The 15,520-nt window shown below is 41.4% G+C and overlaps 1 pseudogene; it reads right to left on the bottom strand.

The window, feature by feature from the left end:
* Window positions 1-15,133: 15,133 nt before the first annotated feature.
* On the bottom strand, window positions 15,134-15,229 carry LOC144820562 (U6 spliceosomal RNA; annotated as a pseudogene).
* Between the last annotated feature and the right edge of the window lie 291 nt (window positions 15,230-15,520).

Raw genomic sequence — 15,520 nt, 5'->3', positions numbered from 1 at the left:
CCTTCTCGTGACGGAGTCTAACTTTGGTTCCAAGGTCCCTCGTACCTCTGTTATCGCCCTCATTATGTCCTTCAACGAGGGGTCCGGGGCCTGGTCCTCCCCTTTATCGGTCAGCGTTTCCCCTGGTGCACCATCTGTCTGACCCATGCTGAAAATATACTAGTCAATGTGGTTCGATTGGCCCTCTCCGACAGTTTTCATGCGCCCCATCCGGCAACCCCGTGTTACCGTCTATGAAACGGTTTCTACTTTGGATCTCCTATGCCAAGTTGACTTCGCCAGGGGTAGCCCGGTGTCTGTATCTGGTTCATTCCGGCTCCTAGTCGCAAGGGTCTTCCCCCACGTCGTACAGGGTACCTGGGCACTTTGCTACTCTATGCTGCCTGTAAATTGTGGTCGCCCCAGCCGGGGCAACCCTGGATCTACCAATGCTGTAGCCTCCACTTACAAGGTCAATCTTCCTCTGTCTGGGCCCACCAACTGCACCCGATGACTGTGTGCTAACCAAAGCATTGTGTGGGCCCCAGATTCCTCCACTACACGCCAGTGCAGTTGTCAGGCCTCTTAGCCCTCACCAGGGCCCAGGGAAGCCACTATCCCTTGTCCCCCTGGCTCACTCACCAGGCAGACACCTCTGTACCAGTGCTTCCAGTTCCTCCGGGGGCCAACGCCTCATAGTCTCTGTCCGATCATCTTCTCTTTGAGCCAGGATTTGGCTCCTGCTTTCAGGAGTGCACCCTTCACCACCACTCCCACTGCCATCACTGCCTCGATCAATAACTCAGAAGGTCTGGGGGCTGTAGGGGGGCTGGCACCCCAATCACCGCTGTGCCAGCTATGTGCTGCTCACCTGCTCTCTACCTGCAGTCTAGGTGGGACTCTCGCGGAGCATCAGTGGGTCCACCGCATTCAATGGCAATTAGTTCATGCCTCTCCACCGACATGCATGACATGTCCTGAAGCTCCAAGGATCCCAGGCAGAGGGGGCCTTCCTCCTCGCACTGTCGCGACACAAGTGCTCCAATCTGGCTGCAGACCTTATTGCAGGCCTCTGCAACCGCTCCGATCCGCAAGTTCGGGCCCCACTGGAATCAGGCCCGACCGGGGCGCGCCATTTTGCATGCTCCGGCACCAGCCGCCTCTTAACAAATCTTCAGTCTGCGCCTTCCGTTCGGACCACCGCTCGTCTGAGAGGCTGCTGCTGGCACTTGGACCTCCCCTTGTTCGAAAGCGCACTCGAATATGCCGGATTATGATGAGTGTTATGGGGCTTTTACTCTGTGGCTAGCGCAGCTCTCTCAAGCTGCGATCGTCTTAGCCGGTCGCTGGCCACACCCCCGTTTTTTTTTTTAGGAGGGGTCGGAGGGGCTGGAGAGGAAATGAGTCACCTGCAGCTGTGGCATAGGCTTTGACTTTCAACCCGGTCTTTAGGCCTTACACTCGGCTCACACTGGGTTAAAATGTCTGTGATGCATATTTGAGAAATATCCCCCTGATCAGCAGTCTTCTTTTTATGCCATGCCGCCTGGGAGGCAAAATAACAAAAAAAATCTGCTCCCTTCTCCACCTCCTAGAAAAGATAACCTGCTAAAATGTTTAAAGGCAGTGCAGGTTGGTGACTTTTCCAATTGGTGTGTATGAATATGTATTAGTGTAACGTAACTGGTGTTCATGCAAAGTGCTACAAAACCTTTGGGTTGTGTTCGCTCTGTGTAAAACTGCAAGAAAAAAATATTGGCGGGGCGTCTAAGTTGGGCGTGTGTTTTTCATAGCAAGCAAACAAAACCAACTGGCATACAGATTGAATATGGATGCAGCCTAAATAATTTTGCTTCTGCTTTGGAATTTGTGACGGTGCACCAGAACTGCATATGTACAAAGCGAACGGAAACATCTTAAATACAATTTTCACATGCTTTCTCTTGCTTTCTGGTGCACAGATAGTCGAATCGCTCTCCGCCTGTCAAAAGTTATGAATTGAAATAGTCTTGCTGTATATTTTTGTAGTCCTCAATATCTAATGGAATACAGCATCAAGTGCCATAAATACCAGGAGTGTGTAAGCAGTGCCAGGAAAAGTTATTTCTTCTTCGAAGGGACATCTCCATCGCTTTAACCTGGCATAACTCACTGCCCAGTACAAACATTGTGGTGCTCTCTTTATATGTACTTCAATAATGTATGAACCTTTCGTTTCTTAAAAATACTTTGGTGATAAAAAGCACACTATTCCACACAGTGTGTTGGGCTGAATTAATCTTCGTTGATTATGTTCCACTTTTTGTACTTTAGATTGTTATTGGGGAGTTGGAGTGGGCCTTCCTCTGCACTTTGGAAGAACAATAACTCCATACTCCACAAGTTAAGTAGTATAAAAATGTATGCATTCATTAATGATCACAAAAACTGAGGAACCCTCGGACAGGGATTACCCCCATCAGTTTCCAAAAAGTGGCGCTCTCTGAGCCCTGAAGTGTCCCACATTTATACACTGGTTAATGGGGAAAAATAGGTTTTAATTAGATAAACATGTGACAGAAACTAAAGTTCTATATTTCTGTTAGTGGTGGCCTTCTAAAAATGTTATTTTGCTTTGTCACAGCCGTCTTCTGACCAGCCCAGCACTTTCTGTTTTTTCCCACTTGCTAGGACAAGTTCACTCCTCTTCTACTCTTACCCCACAGGCTTCTTTGATGGCGGCCATGATGGGCTGAGTGGTTTTCCGTGACACCACAGCTGGAAATGGCAACTTAGAGATTGAAGCAGGGGCTGCATTGGGGTCTGCTATTTGACAGTCAGAGTTTTGAGCTGGTAGCTAAGCACCATTGCCCATCACAACTCATTCTTTCAGTCACATAAAAACCACTGTTGATATGGAGCTTGACAGTGTTTGAAAATTGTGTTGCTTTGTGGTCCCTGTTCCCTATATTGCTTTAAAACTTTATCTTTGGTATTGTGAGTAGGAAATTAGTCTGGGGCTGTAGTCAAGGTGTTGTTGTTGATGAACATAACCCCTGATTGGGACACTTTTGTGCCTTTTGAATCTACGTCCCTGTATATAACATGTAACAAGCTACATCTATTTAGAAATTACCGCGCAGAAGCTAAGTACAAGTGCTTTGGTACTTAGACGCACACAAAGGGCATTCTCTGAAGCAGCAATTCTTAACCTGGAGTCCATGAATATATGGGGAGCCGCAACACCTACTCAGGAGGTTCACAACTATTTAGTAGATTTAAAATTATAAGTAGTATAATGAGGTATACATATATAAAAGAAATTTAAAATGGACAATTTTCAAACTCTCTGCAAATGCGGAAGAATTTTAATGGGTGGTTAAAAATTAAGGGGTTTATTTATGGAAGCCCTGCAACACTTTTACACCAAAACGCTTCTTATGATTGTTTTTGTGCAGGAAGGTGCTCCTTCCTGCACAAACACTATCCTGCTTGTAACACAGGCACCCTTGCCCCATGGTGCAAAGGTGCCTACCTTGGCGCTAGGCTGCCGAAATGGTGGCACCGGAGGGAGAAAGGACAGGAATGCACCGTATAGCATAAATACTGTGCTTTCCTGCCCTTTCATTTTGACGTAGGGCAGCACAGTAAGGTGCCTTGCTCCACTGCCCTATGCCAAAATCCCAAAAATGTGGGCCTAAGTTTGTACCCTTAACTTGATTCTCGGGAGCAGTGTGAAGATAGCGAGCACAGTCTAGTATGGATGACTGGGTTCCTCAGTAGAATCACTAGTATGTGCTGAGAAAAAGTGAACATGAATTGCGTTGAAAAGACAAAATGATATGCTAGAGCTTACTTTTTTGTTTTTTGTTTAAATAAAACTACATTTTGAAAAGCTGCAACCTTTCTGCCAACATTAAAATTTCGATTGTTACATACTGCTTTTGTAAATTAAATATTTAATAGTTTGTGTATTTCTTTCTTGTATAGTTGTACCTGTATTTTTGCATATTGTTTTGAGGTTCAAATGTTAGCAATTGCTAAGGTCAAGTTCCCCAGCTTCCAGTGTTGATTCAGCCTAGGTCCACAGATGTCAAAAGATTAAGAACAATGATAATGACAACCATGCCAGAGAGCTTTAAAGGGAATATATCTAGATCTAGAAGAAGCTAGGAAGTAAAAAGGCATGTAAAATCCAAAGCTGAATCTCTTTCAATAACATTTTTTGCACATAAAACTGGGCAGACAAGAGTAGTCATTACTTCTCTGATTCTCTCCTAGTTCTTCCTCTGTACCTTTGCCTCATGAATATCCAGGTAAAGCGTTCCAGTAGCTCATTGAGATATTATAGCTATTAATATTTCACTCAAAATATTGAGCATTTGATTAAAGCGAATCACTGACATATTATCGATAGACACAATATCGACCTACATAAATATCGGCACAAAAATATCGAACACAATAATATCGACATCCTATACATAACTAAAAACATACAAAAATATCGGATACACAATATCGACCTACAAAAACATCGATCTCACTAAAATCGACAACATACATATCGAACGTTTTAAATATCGAGTACATTAAAATGTATACCCTAAGTCAAAAATATCGGAAACACATTTATCGACAACAATATTATCGTTATTTTATATATATCGAAAATATTTATATATATATATATATATATATATATAATTATTTCCCAACATATTATAATAAAATTACCCAGAAATACACATCTCTTATAACAAAATATAAATATAGAGACATTTCAAATTTATTAAACATCTAATAAATGTAGAAATATTTTTAAAAGTTTTAAATTAAATTATATTAATTTGAAATGCTAAATTATTATTTTACATTTGCATTGTATATAAAAAAATTAACAGATATTCAAAAATACAAACTGACCAATGAAAACACTTAAAATATAAATTAACCAATAGCAAACTAATTACTAACTCCAAAGCACTATATAAACAATTACACACTAAACACAAACCACCCGGAAAAAAAACCCAGGAGAAAACACATTGGATAAATTCGACTAAACCTACAAGAACCTCAAGATTGAACCACAAATCCAATGATTAAAAGTAAGTAACTAAAATAAACTAAATAAAAGTAACTACTAAAATGTGATTATTTCCAAACATGATAAAATTACTAATGCATATCTACTTTTTATTTTCGACTACCAGTACAGAATACTTTATTAACAAAGAACAGAGAACAAAAATCTGAAAAACAAGATATAACTAACAAAGTCAGTATATTCAAACATTAAAGTAACTGCTAAAATGTTAAAAATTACAAACATGCTCAAATTACTAAAACATATCTACTTTTAACTTTCTCCTACCACTACAGAATACTCTACTGACAAAGAACAGACAGCAAAATTCTGAAAACCAAGATACAACTAACAAAGTAAGTATATTCAAACCTTAAACTAACTGCTCAAATCTTTAAAATTACTAACATGCTGAAATTACAAAAACATATCTACTTTTAACTTTCTCCTACCACTACAGAATACTCTACTGACAAAGAACAGACAACAAAATGATGAAAACCAAGATACAACTAACAAAGTAAGTATATTCAAACCTTAAACTAACTGCTAAAATGTTTAAAATTACTAACATGCTGAAATTACTAAAACATATCTACTTTTTATTTTCTCCTACCACTGCAGAATACTCTACTAACAAAGAACAGAGAACAGAATTCTAAAAAAACAAGATAAAACTAACAAAGTAAGTATATTCAAACATTAAACTGACTGCTAAAATTTTCAAAATTACAAACATGCTCAAATTACTAAAACATATCTACTTTTTATTTTCTCCTAACACTACAGAATACTCTACTGACAAATAACAGAGAACAAAATTCCAAAAACCAAGATAAAACTAAGTAAGTATATTCTAACATTTTCTGAAACACATAAATTGAGTTTAAGCTAAATATTTCACAAAAACTGTAATTGCAACCTAAAAAATATCTCTAAACAATTAACACAAATAAATGCATTTTTTCCTAACAGATGAAGAAAACACAGAAAATAAAGGCCACACCTAAATTGTCAAGTACATCAAATTCAAAGACAGATTTTCTAAAAACGTAAGTATATACTATAGAATTTTTTTTAAAATTAATTTAAAATACTGACATTCTTTTTTCATAACTACAACATATATTTCTTGTAGAACAACAAACAACAAAATGAGTGAAGGAGCAGAATTTGTTTCCAGCCAGAAAGGAAAACTATTACTCTGCTACATGGGTTACACTTATACTCAAGAAAAACAATTTGGGATGAAAGTTAATTGGAAATGTTGCAAATATTACTCCAACAAATGTTACGAAAGGGCAACAACTAGAGAATCAACAGTACTTTATACTAGGGAACACAATCACCCACCAAACGTAACAGAAATAGAAGTTAGACCAGCATTAGAAAACATAAAAGAGGCAAGTACAGGTTCCCAAAAAGCAACAAGCACCATCTTAAAAGAACAAATCCCCAAAATACCTAAAACTGCAACTACTCAAATGCCAAATATTATTTCCATAAAAAGACCAATAGCCCGAACAAAAAGAACTACTACTACCACTCCACCTCCTCGAACATATAACGATATAAATTTAAATCCTAACCAAACTATAACTTTAAACAAACGACTATTTGTTATTTACGACAATGAAAGCAATGATAAAAGACTTATAATTTTTAGCACAAATATATACCTCATAAAACTTCAGCAAAGCCAATATTGGATGATGGATGGGACTTTTAACATCTGTCCCAAACCTTTTTTCCAATTATATACAATACATGGCCTATACCAAAACTGCAACATACCTCTACTTTATGCACTACTACCAAATAAAACTAATTCCACATATATGGAATTATTAACCACAATCAAACAAAAAACTAATGACTATTCCCCCGAAAAAATAATACTTGATTTTGAACAAGCAATGCTTTCAAGTATTTTAAAAATACACCCCCATACCTGTATTCAAGGCTGCTATTATCATTTTAACCAGTGTCTATGGAGACATTTACAAAAGACAACTTTAAGTATCGAATATGCAACAAACTCATCTTTTGCATATCAAATAAAAAAACTCACAGCACTGGCTTACGTTCCAGAAACTGATGTAGTAGAACACTACAACCTTTTAATTGATAGCACCTATTATCAACAAAATGAAGCTAAATTAAGTCAACTTTTAGACTACTTTGAAGATACCTGGGTAGGCAGACTCCACAGATTCGACCACAGAAGAAATCCAAAATTCCTAATACCCTGGTGGAACGTTTACCGATGCACCATGAATGGTGAATCAAAAACAAACAACGCTGTAGAAGGCTGGCACAACGCTTTCCTACAATCAACTGGCCGAACTAAACCAAGTTTAGATACATTTATAAAATGCCTACAAAAAGAACAAAGCTATCAATAGTTTAGAATGGAACAATCCATTACTGAACTAATTCCAAAAACATCTAAACAAACAAAACAAATGCACAAATACCTAGAACAACAAGTAAAGTTGTACCCTAGCACAAAAGGCATTGAATACCTCAACATAATAGCCACAACACTACTCTAAATTACTATGAAGAACAAACCAGTCCTAAAAAATAAAACCAATACAATATAAATAAATATAATATATTGTATTTCATACAAAATTAATGTGTGCAATATATCTTAATTTATTTTAAATATATACACACATTAATTAAATATGAAATAAATAAAACATAACAATTATAATAATAACATTACCCACTCACAATAAATAAAAGTTAAAAAACTTACCAACCATATTCGAAGTACTGTAGAATCCATCTTGACCAAAACAATCCAGTTAGGAAAAAATTGCCAACAAATAAATGAAAAAATACAACTGTCCCAAAAGCGAATATTCCATTGAACGAATATCCTTCGAATAACCATAAAAATCCCGAAAATTTTATAAATATAAAACAAACGCCCCAGGAAACCCGAAAATTTAAAGAAGTGTTCAAAATCCATTAGTTTATAAAACTAACAAACACTTCTTTAAAAAAACAAAAAACGACTGCTTCCGATATCACGAACACCTGCAACAAAAATATATAAAACATACATTCCCACCCACATAAAACAACACATAAACACATACAAACACCACTAGTAACATTATATTTCACCTAAATGTACTTTTAACATCGAAATACTAACTATACAAACAAGCCTAGAACAAGCTAAAAATACGTACATCCACCATACGTAAATACAACATATAAATCATTTTAATATAACTAATTTACTTCTAACAACACTAAATAGTATAACACTACTATTAAAATGACTTTAAAACACACTTAAAACATATAAAACAAACCTTACCTTTAGCGACGTGAAGTGTCTCCCAACCGCGAGCTAGTCTTCATCCAAATGACACAAAACGACCTAAAGCGGTTACAAAATAAAACAACCAAAACTAATAAAATAGATTAACCTTACAAACATATAATATAATTTTCAAAAATATTCCTATACTAAATTAGAAATAAATACAATGTTAAAAAAATTCTGTTTTTGTAATTTGTATTAAAATACTTAACAAAATGTATATATTGTGTACAATTATAAAAATAAATATGATAAAATACATAATAATCATTATTATAATTATAAAAAAATTGAAAAATTAAAAAAAAAATTGTGAGCCAAAATTTAATTTTATATATAAATATACCTGTGTTAAAATATTAATTTCATTTCAATATATTATTTAAAAAATGTATATTAATAATTTAAATATTAATATTAATTTTAAAACTAGATGTACAACCAACATGTCTAACAATATAAAAATGTGATATATTATGTGAAAAAATTGTACTTTTCTGTTATTTTTAACCATATTTAAATCTGTATTTTTTTTATTTTAGTAAAATGTACAATTTGAAAAAAGTATAAAAATGTAAAAAATGAACATTACATTTTTTCATAAATATCTGTAACAAAATTAATTAGTATGAAATAAAAATGTAATACTAATGTTTCCTAATTTTTTTCCATGTTATTAAAAAAATAAACATTTCTAACTACCCAAAAATTGTATACATTTATTTATAGTAATAAATAATGTACTATTCCCACTCCAGTCTACATTAAATTGAGGTAGGTGCTGGACACTAATTAAATATAATTTACTATTCCCACTCCAGTCTACTTTAAGGGGTCGATTCCGATCCGGGATTAAAATCCGTGTCACGATTCGTATTCGTACCCGTTTACGTACGAATTCAGAAAACCCATCCGAATTGCGAAGTACAATTCGAAATCCGCAAATACGTACGAAAATCTGTGAACCGTACGAACCACAATCGAAAAACCATACGAAATGTCATGGAACTTCAACCTTACGATTTGTAAACATGCCGTACGAACTAACAAGTACGATCCGGACCAGGAACCAAGTACGCGATTTGTACGGGCAAACGGTGTCCCGCATGAAGCACGATTCGTACGGAAAACATCGCGTACGAGCGAGCCGCACTAACAAATACGAGGCACACCTCCCACTATCAAGCGTACACGTACCCCCGGGGACGAAACACGAGCCTAACTGACAGACGCACTAACAAATACGAGGCGCACACCCTCTATCAAGCGTACACGTACCCCCGGGGACAAAACACAAGCCTAACTGACACACGCACTAACAAATACGAGGCGCACACCCCACTATCAAGCGTACACGTACCCCCGGGGACGAAACACGAGCCTAACTGACAGAGGCACTAACAAATACGAGGCGCACACCCTCTATCAAGCGTACACGTACCCCCGGGGACGAAACACAAGCCTAACTGACAGACGCACTAACAAATACGAGGCGCACACCCCACTATCAAGCGTACACGTACTCCTGGGGACGAAACACGAGCCTAACTGACAGACGCACTAACAAATACGAGGCGCACACCCCACTATCAAGCGTACACGTACCCCCGGGGACGAAACACGAGCCTAACTGACAGACGCACTAACAAATACGAGGCGCACACCCCACTATCAAGCGTACACGTACCCCGGGGACAAAACACGAGCCTAACTGACAGACGCACTAACAAATACGAGGCTCACACCCCACTATCAAGCGTACACGTACCCCCGGGTACGAAACACGAGCCTAACTGACAGACGCACTAACAAATACGAGGCGCACAGCCCAATAAAGAATGCTACAGTCTACACAGCATAGGAAAACAATGTCCTTGGAACATACAAACAAACAAACAACCAGAGGGCCCAAGTCACAAACACCCTTTATGACACACCCACCAGGAATTCAAAAAAATCCACACCCACAAATGGACCAATAAAAGGGCCCACACATTCAACCCATCATCCTTTGCAATATACCTATTCTTGCCAAGACACAACCATCACACCAACAACTGCAGCCACACACCTTCACACATACACCCTATCTTATTCACACACACCACCCCTTCACAATCAGACCCACACACTCTCATCCATACACACCATCACCCCCCCAATCACATACACCCCACACCATGACCACACCAAAGGGTCCAAAGTTCACTAACCCGGAGATGGAGATCCTTACAGATGAGGTCATCCGAGTCTATCCACAGCTGTTTGGCGCATTGGTCAGACACACCAGCATAGCTGAAAAGACACGCTTGTGGGAGAGGATAGTCAAGAAGGAGAATGCTGTTGCACCCATCAGGCGCACCAGGGCGGTCTGCCAGAACAGGTGGTACGATCTGCGGAGGATGGTCAATCGCAAGATGGATGAGGACTATGCCAACGCTCATCACACTGGAGGTGGACCTCCCCGCAGACCTGCACAATACCAGCCCTGGGAGGAGAAAGTCGTGGCCATGCTACCACCGGTGGGAGTTCACGGAATTGAAGGAGCAGTTGAGCCTGGTGAGTATACAAACAACTCATGTAACATGTGTGGACTCCCAGCAGTGCGGGGTGGTGTTGGGGGGGTGGGGCCATGACTCCCAGCAGTGTCCAACAGTAGGGGGGTGTGGGGCCATGACTCCCAGCAGTGTCCAACAGTAGAGGGGTGTGGGGGGGGTGTTGGGGGGGGTGGGGCCATGACTCCAAGCAGTGTCCAACAGTAGGGGGGTGTTGGGGGGTGGGGCCATGACTCCCAGAAGTGTCCAACACTAGGGGGTTGTGGGGGGGTGTTGGGGGGGTGGGGCCATGACTCCCAGCAGTGTCCAACAGTAGGGTGGTGTTGGGGGGTGGGACCATGACTCCCTGCAGTGGCCAGAGTAGGGGGGGTGTAAGGGGAGTTGCAGAAGGCTGCAAGGGGGAGGGTGAGAGTGCAATATGTATGGTAGGAGGCACCACTCAACCCATATGGGTCAGGTACACACCCATGCACCATGTTCAATGCACAGGGAGTGAGAAAGTACTGACAAGATAGCTGGCCCTGGGCCCTGTTGTAGGCAGCACATGGCCCTCCTGTGACCAGTGCAAACACTAACACCAGGACAAGTGAAGATATATTGCACAGGAACTCACAAACACCATAATGGCAGTATGCTACATGGGGGGACAGACACACCACAAGGTACGCACATTTGTCAATCACACTCGAACTACTACCATGGCCTGTCACACACACCCCTTACAGAAACTGAGTCCCTGGGGACAGACAATGGAGTGCACCACTGTCACAATTGTCATGTGATCAAACCCCTAAAATACTGATCTGATGACGTCTGCAAACAAAAAAAGCACAGTGCAGAATCACAAGTCCATTGTGCATCTCACACAGTGCTGTTGCCACAGCTTGGTGATGCTGTGGATGCACCCAAGTAGCACCATGGACATGGGTATTGACAAGGTAATGCGTCATAGAGAAGTGGCACGTCCTAAAGCCCTGTGCCTGAAGAGGGTGTACTGCTCCTAGGGGGTTGGGGGTTGGCAGTTGGTGTCTGTCTTGGCCCTGCAAACCCTCTCTAAAGTAGCATGATGACATCAGCTAAAATCAAATCAGTCGCCATCATAAACATGCAGCATAAAAACCCTGTGCATGCTTGCACCAGCAATAACATGCTTTTACTGATCCACACAAACAACACCCTCTGAGGAACACTCATCTAAAGAACACGTGGAGTCCCAACACTATTCACCAACTCCATCGCTCACCTCATCAGCCACATGCCCTCGCATACACGGACTACATCCTCCTTGTGGAAATTTACTGTCACTGTAATGATAACTATGACGTAAACTCCACCGCCCTGATGGACAACCTTGCCAACCTTGGATTACGACAACAAGTGACAACCCACACCCACAACGCTAGACACACACAGGACCCCATCATAGCAGAAACTCCACACATCTAATCCAACAACAACACCTCACAACACTGGAAAGACCACAGAAGCCTACACTTCACCTTCAGGAAAGCAAACACAATCCCCCTGCACACAGACCATGCCACGCAGCTGCAGGTGCAAGCTCAACAAGGACTAAGTGACAGCCACCCTTACCCTGGGCCCACAAGCCAACACAACCAACCCCCACACCGCTGCCATCTTCCTCAAACAGTGGATCAGCGACTGCGCATACACCTTCATCCCAATCAAGTCCTCCGCCACCTAACACAACAACCACACTCCGGAGCCTGCTGCAACGCATCTGTAACACATCGGCACGTCTGATCCTCATTTACCACAACTCGGCCACATCACACAACACCCCAGAGGCCTGCACAGACTCCCTGACAACAACCAATTGAGCTTTTACATCCACATCCACGCACACAAATGTCTACACCACGCAGGACCACCATACCACTACCACACACTCACCTTCTACACACCCACCCGCAGCCTCTGCTCTACCAACCATGCTCTTGCCACTGCCCCTCACATCCCGAATAACACAGACAGTGACAGATCAATCTCCTTCCTCGACTCCAAGACCTGGTACACCCTCCCTAAAAGTCAACTACAGAACCAGGACCTGCTGCCCTTCACAACAATTCTCCAGGCCAGTGTCTTTAGATCAGTACCAGCACCCCCCAGCAAATTGAGACCGTCATGGGTAGGTAGTGCGTCAAACTAACCAATCTACTGATTGTAGATGGCTGAGGCAAAATCTGTGTGTAGTGTGGGAGAGCTGGAGATGATAGTTACAATTATGCTGGTCAGGATGCTGGTGTGAAACAGGCTGTGTAGATGTTTGACAATGCAGAGTGTGTCCATGGTGTTGGATGTGACTCAGAGGGTGTAGGCCGTTAAGTCTGACCAATCATTATCCTGGATTGGGCGTGTGATCCCTGTGGGGTTTAGAAAAACCGTCTGTGATCTTCCGGCATGAGTGGCGCTATCAGGTTGCGTACTACTACGTTACAGTATTTTAGTCGTTGTGTGGTGGTGTTGTGCCAACGAGGTAATACACCACAATGTGGTGCTGCTGGAAGTAGTGTGTGTGCAGTACGAGGCACATGACCTGGTTGTACGGACACGCACTGTTAAGTGTGTCTGCGTCGAGTTGTCAGTATGAGTTGCACACACAGCCTAATAGGCTGTCATGGGTGTGTTTGTGTTAGGGTGTTACCAGGTGGATGATTGTCTGCTGTTCACTGTGTGGAGGTTGGCTTGGGCATGAGTCTGTTGTGTCACATGTGTCATTCAATCAAAAGGAGCCTAAGTGGATTCAAAGGGAAGATGCAGCACCCCATTCAGACACTGTTCAACCACAAAAAGGCCAAACCCAACTCTCAAGAAATTCCTAACAACCAATGTCAGAGTTACATGGCCAATCTAAAATACTGCCTCAGAGGTGTACCTTTACACTAATCCATAGGGTCATGTTCTGTTTTACGTTTACACAACATTGACACCAAGGTCTGATACCACTCACTAAAGTAAAAATGAAGGGAGCTAAGAGAGAGTGCCTCACGGTAACAACACCCGAGGGGGTTCCTGACAGACAATTGCCAGTTTACCCACTTCTCATCATCGGCCACACTGTCTTCGTCTGAGCAAGGAACAAAGAGGCAAATACAAACAGTGATTCACTAACTAATAATAATAGTGTGATAACATAATCAACCACTATGTCCCCTCATGTTAATTATGGTTAAAATCATGTGTGTCTGCACCTGGTACCCCTATGAGAGCCAAGGACAATCGGCCACTACTATTCAGAACGGGGGGACTTGCTAGCTACACAAATTCCTACTGATGTGGTCACATGTGTCATGAAATGAGCTGAGTGTCTAGCAGTGTGCATGTTGCAGGTGCTGAGGGACGGGCCTTTGTCATGGCGGTTGTGCAACAGTGGCACAGACAAGATGCGGCATGCTCCACTGATGGATTGATGGATGTATGGATGAGTATCTCATAGGTGTGTGTGGCTTGATTGGGGCATGCAGTGCAGCGTTGTGGCTGTGGATGCAGCAGCCAGGATGAGTGAACACATGAGGGCAGAAGGGGCATTTGAACATGCCAAACAGACACACAACCCAAGTATTCCTGCTAGGCAAAAATTGAAAAATTTATGTGAGCCTGGAGTGGCTGGTTACCCATGGGTCTGTCACAGCAAATGTGTGAACATTGAATACACATCACGGCCACAGGACCAGGCACCATAATGCCAATCAGGGCACACGACACACTGCGTCAGCAGCAGTTGCCTGCACGTTGTGTGTATCAAGCAACAGAACTCATACGCAACCATGTTCATCATGCACAATATGGTCCATCAGCCATTAAGAACAGCATGTTTGTTGTGAGTGTACACATACCCACATATGATCACTCACTGTAAAGAATGACATATTGAATGCATGCAGTCTGGATAGATACTGGCGGTGACAGCAATGAGGCACAATGTACATTTTGAAACACAGTTCCTACACATTAGTTTGAACTTACTTGCAAGGACATGCTGCATCTGCCAAATTACATGTCCAGTGGCATTGCGCAGATGACTATAACACTCATGCAATGATGTTACCTGTAATGCTGGTGATACACTCTCCACACAACTGCCAGGGACTGTCCGTACGTGTGACCATCAGAGTAGAGTGATGCTGGAAGGTTTCCATCTCCCAATATCCCCTTGGTCTGACTACTAATGACAGACACAAATTTGCGTGTCATCCTTGCGCAGGGGGCATGCTAATCTTCTCTGTATCGTTCCAATTTTAGTATATGTGCTGCCGACACATTAGGGCGATCAGGCGAGGGAAGGTGAGGATGAGAACTGCAGGGATGGAGATCTGAAAAAGAGCCAACCATGCATGACTATTTCATACTTTCAGTTACAGAATCTCAGAGTATCTTGCCATCTACACTGTAACGCTCACACCTGTGTAGTGCAACCACTGCCACTGTGTCTTATTAGTGACCACAGATCTTGGAATGGGCCAAGATGAGATCCTTCTACAGGGACACATGAGAGTTGGTAGGGGTGCTCACCATAATGGAGCATGTATTATGCTCACTAGGCTGCTACAA

Source organism: Lissotriton helveticus, chromosome 2_1, assembly GCF_964261635.1.
Source record: "Lissotriton helveticus chromosome 2_1, aLisHel1.1, whole genome shotgun sequence".
Taxonomy (NCBI): Eukaryota; Metazoa; Chordata; class Amphibia; order Caudata; family Salamandridae; genus Lissotriton; species Lissotriton helveticus.
Note: the sequence above shows the minus strand (reverse complement) of the source record. Positions and strands in the feature narration are given on the sequence as shown.